Genomic DNA, 10,588 nt, shown 5'->3' with positions numbered 1-10,588 from the left:
TCTCCTGATCACTTTGTCTGCTCTCCTTTGCTGAATTTTCTTTTTCTAGCTGGCCACTAGTTGGTTAAGTTTCTCAGGGGTTGATCTTTTCTCTGTTAATATACTCTGTCTATGTAATTCCCACCAGTCACATGGTTCAACTGCTATCTGATGCAGGTGACAGGCAAATTTATATCTCCATCCCCAGTCTTTCTCCTTAGTTCCAGATCTCTATGTCCAAATGCTTACTTGACATTTTCACCTAGATACCTCTTCTGTATCTCAAACTAATTTCCTGAACTCAAATCCATTTTTTCCTCCATTCTTCCACAGCTCAGTAAGTGGCAATAGAAAACTCCCAGTTGGTCAAGATTACCTAGGAATTATTTTGAATATTCCCTTCTCTGAACTGTCACATCTAATCTACCAGTAAGTTCTACTACCTTCTCTTTCCAAAATATGTCTCAAATATATCCGCTTCTTTTATTTCCACTGCCCTCATCCGAATTCTTGCTTGGACAACTTCAATAACTCTTGACTGACTACCTGCTTCTATTTTTGTTCCTATTCTAACTCATTCTCCACATAACAATGCGAATGATCCTTTTAAAATGTAAATCAGATCTTGTTCCGCTTCATTTAGAATGAGATCCAACTCCTTACATGGAAAAGCTGGCATTTGCCAACCTCTCTGGCTTTCCACACTCCTCTCCCTCCCCACTTCCTGTCCCTAGTCACCCTGAACTCCTTCCTGCTGAGGTTCCTTTTTCATTGGAACATTCTTCTAGTGGTGTGCTGGAAAGGGCTTCTACAGGCTTGCCAGAGTCAAAAGTGTACCTTTCTTCCCTGCTCTGCATTTAGTGAAGTCATGTTGGTATCTGGAAACTGGTGGTGGTGTATCTACACTATGAAAAATAGCAAAACTACAAATCAAAGTTTCTTTTCTTTTCTTTTTTTTTAGAGCTTTCTTTCCTTTTCTTCTTCTTTTTTTGAGAGCCAATTAGAACACCACTGCCCTTCCCCAGCTCCAGGATTTAACTCGAATGTTACTTTTTAAAAAACGTTTTATTTTGTATTAGGGTATAGCCGATGAACAATGTGATTGTTTCAGGTGAACAGCAAAGGGACTCAGCTATACATATACATGTATCAATTCACGCCCAAACTCCCTTCCCATTCAGGTTGCCACATAACATCAAATGTTGCTTAAGTGATGGTTTCCTGACCACTCTTATCCAGATGGTCTTCTCTCTGTCTCCTAGTCTGTGTATAGTATTATCACCCTGCTAACTTCATTCATAACACTTAACCTATCAACGTGGCGCATATTGGTTGACTTAACTGTCTCTCCCACTAACATGTTAGCTTTGGTAAAGTGGGAAAGTATCTGGTGTGTTTTTTGTTCTATCCTCGAATGGTAGTACCTGGCACATAGGTACTTGATGAATACACGTTGAAATCTGAATACTAAGCTCCTGTCTTGCACCCACCAGTCATCTTCACACTGACCCTGGTATGCTTCCTCTGGATTTCCCCTCAACTGCTCCACTCAAGCTCCTCATTTAACCCTCTCAGAAGTTATCATTGCCTGTGTCGCAGAAGATATGGAGCTCATCATTTGCGGCCCCTCACCAACCAGCGGCTATTCACACCATGTTCTTCCTTTCTTCCCACACCAGGAAATGGTCTCCACATTTATTATCCACCCACTGGGCAAAGGTAGGTTCCATACGTCCCTTGTCATCAAGAATAGGTCAGATGGGTGAGGAACAGGGGGATTCCCAGGTGGCACTAGTGGTAAGGAGCCTGCCTGGCTGTGCAGGAGACATGAGAGACTCAGGTTTGACCCCCTGAGTCGGGAAGATCCCCTGGGGGAGGGCATGGCAACCCACTCCAGTATGCTTGCCTGGAGAATCCCACGGACAGAGGAGCCTGGCAGGCTATAGTCCACACGGGTGCAAAGAGTGACACGACTAAAGCGACTAAGCACACACACACACGAGGAAATTGATTCTTCTGTTGTATTCTATTATGCCACTCTTCATTTGTTCACTAATTTAACCAGTATCTATTTTATACTCCATTATAGTATGAACCTTCAAGCTGTGAACTTTCAAAGATGTGAACATGTGTTTGCATGTCCAGTCACATAAGTTGGTTCATGTATCTGGCTTACATTGTCACTTGCATGCATCCTCTACAAGTGGTTATCCTTTTGTGTACTTTGTACTATATAGAGAACAGTAGTACAATGTCTTTGTCTCAAGCCGAGGATATCCAGAAGTGAGCATGAAAGCAGTGATGATGTAGCTGGTACTACTGTACTTTTCAAGGTACTGTACTGTAAGATTAAAAATGTTTCCTTTATTTTTTTGTGTTTTTTAATGTATTATTTGTGTGAAAAGTATTATAAACCTATTGTGGTACAGTATATATAACGAATTGTGTTAGTTGGGTACCTAGTCTAACTTTGTTGGGCTTAAGAACAAATTGGATTTACCAATTGAATTCCGTGCTTGGAATGGAACTTGCTCATATGCAGGGGACTTATGGTACCTTCCAGGCTCCACTAGTAAGTATAGTTTGCTGTTGAAGCCATAGAAGGGCATCTAATCCACTCTTGATTGGGTCATTAAATTCTATGTCAAGAAAGTGCTGTTTAGACATAGCTTAGTTTGAGTAAGGCATTTAACAAGTTTCTCATATCTTTTGAACAAAGCGGAAATTAGACCAGTGATAGCTGGTTGAAGGATCAGGATGTTAATTAATGAACTGATACAAACTTCAGAAGGGGAAAGAGTTTTTAATGGCTTGTCCAGGTGTTCCATATTGAGACTTATACTACACAATGTTTTCATCAAACGCTTAAATAAAGATATAGATTTTATGTTTGGTAGGTTTTCAACTGAAAATAAGCTTGAAGAGAAAACTATGTTTGTTGACAGAATTAGCAAAAACAAAATGAAACAAAACAAAAAACCCTCCAGTATAATGAAAAGAAAAAAAAAACGAAATTTAAATGCAAAATCCTACATTTTAGCTCCAAAAGTCAAATAGACAAATACTAAATCTATAAATAGATATGACTTAACTTTTATGGAAAGAAAAACCTTTGAAGTATAAGGCAAAAATTGACAAGTCAAGAGTAAGGCCATATTACAGGAAGGAAGAAGAAAGGGGGGCATGTAGATTCCTCTGTATCTGTCCATATCATGCCTCAGGCCACGTGAGAAGTTTTAATACATAAGTGATAACATACAATATTTGTCTTTCTTATCTTACTTATTTCATTCTCTAGACCGAATGTTCTCTAGGTCCATCTATGTTGTTGCAAATGGCAGAATTTAATTCTTTTTATGGCTGAATAATATTCTATTATGTATATGTGTGTACCACATTTTCTTTATCCATTTGTCTGTTGGTGAAACATAGGTTGCTTCTATATCTTGCCTATGATAAATAATGCTGCTATGAACATTGGGGTGCTTGTGTCTTTTCAAAGTAGTGTTTCCATTTAATTTTTTTTTTTAGATAGATACCCTGGAGTGGAATTGCTGGATCATATGGTAGTTCTCTTTTTTAGTTTTTTTGAGGTCCTTCCATGCTGTTTTCTATAGTGGCTGCATCAACGTACATTCCTACCAGCCGTGTACAAGAATTCTCTTTTCTGCATATGCTTGTATTTATTATCTGTAGACATTTTAAAAGTAATTTTCTGTATTTGTTTATTTCTGGCTGTGCTGGGTCTCTGTTGCCTTGTGGACTTTTTCTCTGTGTGCAGCGAGTGGGATCTACTCTCTAGCTGTGGTGCTTGGGCTTCTCATTGCAGTGGCTTTTCTTGTGAGGCACGGGCTCTAGGGCATGCTGGCTGCAGTAGTGTCCCAAGTGGGCTCAGTAGTTCAGGCTCCTGGGCTCAGTAGTTGTGGTGCATGGGCTTAGTTTCTCCAAGGCATGTGGGACTTCCTGAATCAGGGATTGGACCTCTGTCTCCTGCACTGGCAGGCGGATTCTTTACCACTGAGCCACCAGGAGAGCCCTATCTGTAAAACTATTGATAGCCATCCTGACACATGTGAGGTGATATAACATCTCATAGTAGCTTTGATCTGCATTTATCTAATAATTAGTGATGTTGCATATCTTTTCATGTGCCTATTGGCCATTTGTCTTCTTTGGGAAAATGTCTATTCAATTCTTGTGCTCAGTTTTTAAATGGGTTGTTTGTTTTATTGATGTTGAGTTATATGAGCAGTTTATATATGTTGGATATTAATCTCTTATCAGTCATATCATTTGCAAATACTTTTTCCCTTTCAGTAGGTTGCCTTTTCATTTTGTTGATGGTTTCCTTTGCTGTGCAAAAGCTTTTAAGTTTAATTAGCTCCAGTTTGATTACATTTGCTTTTGTTTCCTTTGCCTTCAGAGGCAACACAATATATTGCTATGATTTATGTCAAAGTGCATTCTGCCCATGTTCTTTTCTAGGAGTTTTATGGTTTCAGGTCTTACATTTATGTCTTTAGCCCATTTTGAGTTTATTTTTGTATATGATGTGAGGAAATATTCTAAGTTCATGATTTTACATGTATCTGTCTAGTTTTCCTGATGTATAAAATATTGAATCATTAAGATATATATATTCAGGTACTAACATAATAATGTAAATCAACTCTACTTCATTTAAAAAGAGAACTACTCAAAAGAAAAAAGTTGACAAATTGATATGTGTTGACAGTCAGTTGTCAAGATAGTAGGAAACTGCTGAAGGAAATGAGAAATTTTCATCTGAAGAAGACAAAACAGGAGATGTAAAAATTGTCTTCTGAAAACTTCCCTGTACATATTTTGTTTGGGTCTAAAGGTGATGGACAGGGAGGCCTGACGTGCTGCGATTCATGGGGTCTCAAAGAGTCGGACACGACTGAGAGACTGAACTGAACTGAACTGAAAGGGCACTAAAGAGCCTCTTGATGAAAGTGAAAGAGGAGAGTGAAAAAGTTGGCTTAAAGCTCAACATTAAGAAAACGAAGATCATGGCATCTGGTCACATCACTTCATGGGAAATAGATGGGGAAACAGTGGAAACAGTGTCAGACTTTATTTTTGGAGGCTCCAAAATTACTGCAGATGGTGATTGCGGCCATGAAATTAAAAGACGCTCCTTGGAAGGAAAGTTATAACCAACCTAGAAAGCATATTAAAAAGCAGAGACATTACTTTGTCAACAAAGATCTGTCTAGTCAAGGCTATGGTTTTTCCAGTGGTCATGTATGGATGTGAGAGATGGACTGTGAAGAAAGCTGAGTGCCAAAGAATTGATGTTTTGAACTGTGGTGTTGGAGAAGACTCTTGAGAGTCCCTTGGGCTGCAAGGAGATCCAACCAGTCCATTCTAAAGGAGATCAGTCCTATGTGTTCATTGGAAGGACTGATGTTGAAGTTGAAACTCTAATACTTTGGCTACCTGATGTGAGGAACTGACTCATTTGAAAAGACTCTGAATTTGGGAAAGATTGAGGGTAGGAGGAGAAGGGGATGACAGAGGATGAGATAGCTGGATGGCATCACCGACTCAATGGACATGGGTTTGGGTAAACTCTGGGAGTTGGTGATGGACAGGGAGGCCTGGCGTGCTGTGGTTCATGGGGTTGCAAAGAGTCAGACACGACTGAGTGACTGAACTGAACTGAAAGGGCACTATAAATAACAGGAAGTTAGAGGAAATAAAATTTTGACTTAGGAATAATTTTTTAATACTTAGAAATGAATGACAATGAAATGGGCTACCTTTCTATACAGATGAATGTCTTCTCTCTGAAAGTTATAAGATGAGGCCAGAGCATAGTGGGTACCTGCTTCATTTGGGTAGTTGGGCTAAATAATATCTAAATATCCTTCTAACTCAATGTATCCTTCACTCTTTGGGGAGGATTTGAGATGAAGAGGGAGAGTCACAAATAACATAGTCTGCAAAACAGCGAAGAACAGACTTTGTGTACATGTACCTTGGAAGATACATGTTCTTTGCCCAATTAGCAGTCACTATCAGCAGTGTTATCTTTAAATGCAAAGCACATGACATGGATAAAATGTGTACAAATACATTTCTACCCAAGCACTCAATCAATAAAATAAATTACAGTGGATTAAAGTACCTAAGTATATATTTATATGTTTAAATAAGAGACCAGTTCAATTTTAGCTCAAGAACACTTTTATAACCCACTGTGAAAGATGGGGTGATTTTTTAAAAAATTGTTTGGTTTTTGTGGAGAGAAAAAGGAAATTAAATATACACAGCACTATTTAAACAACATTAAGGCTATGATCCAAGAAAACAAAAGGCAGGAAATTCAGAGTAGGGGTGTAATGTGTTATCCTTCATTCCAGCTGCCTTGTCCCTTCATAGTGACAACTGAAAAGAAAATTGAAACACCATGGAGGCACAGTTTTAAAATATATTTACTTAAGAGAAAACATGACAAAGATCTTTTGTCCTATTTATGTGAGAAAAGGTTAAACACTGACTCATCAGAATGTCTTTAAAACATTTACTGGCTCAGAAAACATTTGCTAATTCCTGTTTTATATGTAAATCAGCTTTGTGATTCAGAGGTGGGTTTTCAAGCAATTACTTGAATCTGTTACATTTCTCTTTGAATTCTAAGGGATCGTGTAAAAATAAAGTATCTGTATCTAGTCCTGTTGAAAGTGGCCACAAAGATGGAACAGAAACTTGAAGAGAAATAAGAGATTTAAAACTCTAAAGAACAATGCTTTCCTTTTTTTTTTTTTTTCCTTTCAACAGCAGAGGAGGTGCCGAAGGTGTGGGTGTGCTCACTTGCTATCCACAAGGGAATGGTGTTTCCGTTGTGGTACTGACCTCAGTTCAAGGTCTCACTGTTACTAATATGTCCTGATCTCCTCAACTTGCTTGACTAAAGGGATAGGAGAACATGATTTTAGAAGCTATGGTCAGAAATAACATGGGCGAATAAGAATACAATGAGGTTAAAAGTGAAAGTCGTTCAGTCCTGTCTGACTCTTTGAGACAGGACTCAATGAGACCATGGAGAATGGGAAAATACTGCAGGTCAGAATACTGGAGTGGGTAGGTAGCCTTTCCTTTCTCCAGGGGATCTTCCCAACCCAGGGACTGAACGCAGATTTCCCGCATTGTGGGCAGATTCTTTACCAGCTGAGCCACCAGGGAAGCCCAAGAATACTGGAGTGGATAGCCTACCCCTTCTCTGGAGGATCTTCCCAACCCAGGAATTGAACCAGGGTCTCCTACATCACAGGTGGATTTTTTACCAGCTGAGCTATTAGGGAAGCCCACAATGAGCTTGAAAGCCAATCGAAAATCCTGAAACCTACGTGGAGACAAGACTCAAACCAAAGACAAAAAAAAGAACCCCTGTGCATCTGGAAAGAAAGACACACTGAGTTGTCCAGTCATAAGAGTGGATTTGCCTTGGTGGGTCCTGGGCTTTCATATGATTCTCCCAGCCTTCTTGGCATGGTGTTCAAAGGAGCTCACAGTTCATCCCAACTAGCTTTTTGGGTGCCCTTCCCCTCAGCCTGCCAATCCTATGCTACACAGTCCTCACTGTGTTAGGGGAAGCACACTGATTGAAACTGCCCACCCTGGCCAGGCACCATAGTAACCATTTGCAAGAGCTGTTTTATGACAGGAGATCCTGATAAGGCATAGGGAACTCATAAGCCACCACCAACTGGAAGAGTTCCCGAAAGGTTGAATGGAAACACCGGGAGTCCGTCCAGTTCCCAGAATCCCTCTCACTAGCATCCATCTTGCCTGAGCCACGTGTGCACCACCAGGAGGGAGGTGAAGTCGCTCAGTCGTGTCCGACTCTTTGCGACCCCGTGGACTGTAACCTACTAGGCTTCTCCGTCCATGGGATTCTCCAGGCAAGAATACTGAAGTGGATTGCTATTTCCTTCTCCAGGGGATCGTCCCGACCCAGGGATCGAACCTGGATCTCCCGCATTGGAGGCAGACGCTTTAACCTCTGAGCCACCAGGAAAGACTCTGAATTAGAATGATTGGCCAAAGACCACCCAGAAACTAATCCCATCACCATAAAACCCAAGACTGTGAGCCACGCAGCAGAGCAGTTCTCCTGGGTTCCCTTACCCTACTGCTCTCCATCCGGGTGCCATTTCCCAATAAAATCTCTTGCTTTGTCAGCACATGTCTCCTCGGACAATTCATTTCCAAGTGTTAGACAAGAGCCCAGTTTCGGGCCCTGGAAGGGGTCCTCCTTCCTGCAACAGCTGGACTACTCCCACTTCTGACTTCACTTCTGTTCCCAGTTTCACCAAGGATGTCTTTCCATCCCTGACCATTCAGTTCCAATCGTTCATCTTCAGGGCCCAGCTCAGATATTGAAAACCTTCTCCACCTTTTCTCCATAAAGCAGGCAGCACACTGTTCTACTGTTACTCTATTCCCTGCTGTCCTCATGTGGTAAATTTTAGGCTCCTGAAGGATAAGAGGTTTGTCTTTTCCATTATTTATTTATTCTTACCATATTATGTATGTTTTCATATCTTCAATAATCAAGAGAGTGCCTGGTACATAGGCGTGACCATACATTTTACATTTTTATTGGAGTGTAACTGTTTTACAATGTTGTGTTGGTTTTTGCTGTACAACAAAGTGAATCAGTTATATGTATGCATATATCCTTTTCCTCTTGGACCTCCTTCCATCCTCCCCCATCCCATCCATCTAGGTCATTCCAGAGTACCAAGCTGAGCTCCCTATACTACACAGCTGCTGCTGCTGTCGCTTCAGTCGTGTCCGACTCTGTGTGACCCCATAGACGGCAGCCCACCAGGCTCCGCCATCCCTGGGATTCTCCAGGCAAGAACCCTGGAGTGGGCTGCCATTTCCTTCTCCAATGCATGAAAGTGAAAAGTGAAAGAAGTCGCTTAGTCTTGTCCGACTCTTTGCAACTCCATGGACTGCAGCCTACCAGTCTCCTCTGTCCATGGGATTTTCCAGGCAAGAGGACTGGAGTGGAGTGCCATTGCCTTCTTCAATACTACACAGCAGGCTCCCACTAGCTATCTATTTTACTTATGGTAGTGTATATATGTTGCTCCACTTTAAATGAATAAATGAATGATACTGATAAAAGAAACACTTAATTACAAGCAAAAGATCAACATTATGTTAAGCGATTTAAAAAAGTAATTTATTTTAATTGGAGGCTAATTAGTTTACAATATTGTGGTGGTTTTTGCCATACATTGACATCTTTGGAAGGAATGATGCTAAAGCTGAAACTCCAGTCCTTTGGCCACCTCATGCAAAGAGTTGACTCATTGGAAAAATTCTGATGCTGGGAGGGATTGGGGGCAGGAGGAGAAGGGGACAACAGAGGATGAGATGGCTGGATGGCATCACTGACTCCATGGACTTGAGTCTGAGTGAACTCTGGGAGTTGGTGGTGGACAGGGAGGCCTGGCATGCTGCAATTCATGGGGTGGCAAAGAGTCGGACACGACTGAGCGACTGAACTGAACTGACATGAATTAGCCACAGGTTTTTGTTTTAAACTATCCAATCAAGTTTGTTAAGACAATGCTTTCTGGATTTTATTTTTTCAAGTATTAGTATGTCCATTGAAAAAGAAAATCTCTTGGGAGAACTTGGGATAACTCAATGACATTGCAGTGCCATGCGGAAGCATTCTGAAAGCAGCACCAGACCATGGACTCAGAAGTGCATGCCCAGGTGCAAACCCAAAGATGCTCACCAGCTGCAGGATAGAGGGAAACTTGAGCAGTCAGCATCTCAGGACTGCCTCTGGTGTAGAGAGTAGCCTTGCCCAACGTCACAACCTTCTTGAGACAACCATAAATCAGTGACTGAATGAGGCAGGGATACAAAAAGCATGGCCATTCTGGCTCTGTGTGGGCCACTCTGCTGGGCAACACTCACCCCAGGGAGCCCCACTGGGTTTGCCAGGATTTTGTTGGGTCAACACTATGGTTTGGCTGGTCCCTTTGCCCAATCCTGCTTTCTTACCCTTTCTTTTATAGATATCACCCCAAATTCTATCTTAGTAACTGCTTGCAGAAAATACAGCCTGCAACACACTGAAAGACTCCCAAGTGTTGTTTCCTTATTGACCAAGAAAGGGTTAATTCAGGGGCTCTCAATTTAGGCTGAAATGCTTTAATCATTCGTGTGGCATAACCCACAGGCTTATATTGCAAAAGGTCATGTTGGGATGAAAAATATAGGTGTTATATCATTGTGCAACACAGTCACATGGAAGTAAGAGTTATAACAGCATTCCATGCAGGAGGCAGACAAGTCCCTAATTTACAGCTCATATTTGGGGATCAGTCACACCTGCTGACCCGTGGAGTGACTTTGGACATGGCACTTAAACTCTCTGGGGCTCAGTTCCCTCATGCGTAAAAATGGGAAGCTGTAGAATTCACCCCAGATGTTCATTCTGAAGATTGAATGGGATAACACACCTAAAGGGTTCATCATACTGCCAGGCCTAGTGTAAGCCCTCACTGAAGAGCTGCTGCAGCTGCTGTTGCTGCTGCCACCATGCAGAGTT

The sequence above is a fragment of the Oryx dammah genome, unplaced genomic scaffold, assembly GCF_014754425.2.
Source record: "Oryx dammah isolate SB20612 unplaced genomic scaffold, SCBI_Odam_1.1 HiC_scaffold_28, whole genome shotgun sequence".
Lineage (NCBI taxonomy): Eukaryota > Metazoa > Chordata > Mammalia > Artiodactyla > Bovidae > Oryx > Oryx dammah.
The sequence above is the reverse complement of the archived record's forward strand: the minus strand, read 5'-3'. Positions refer to the sequence as shown.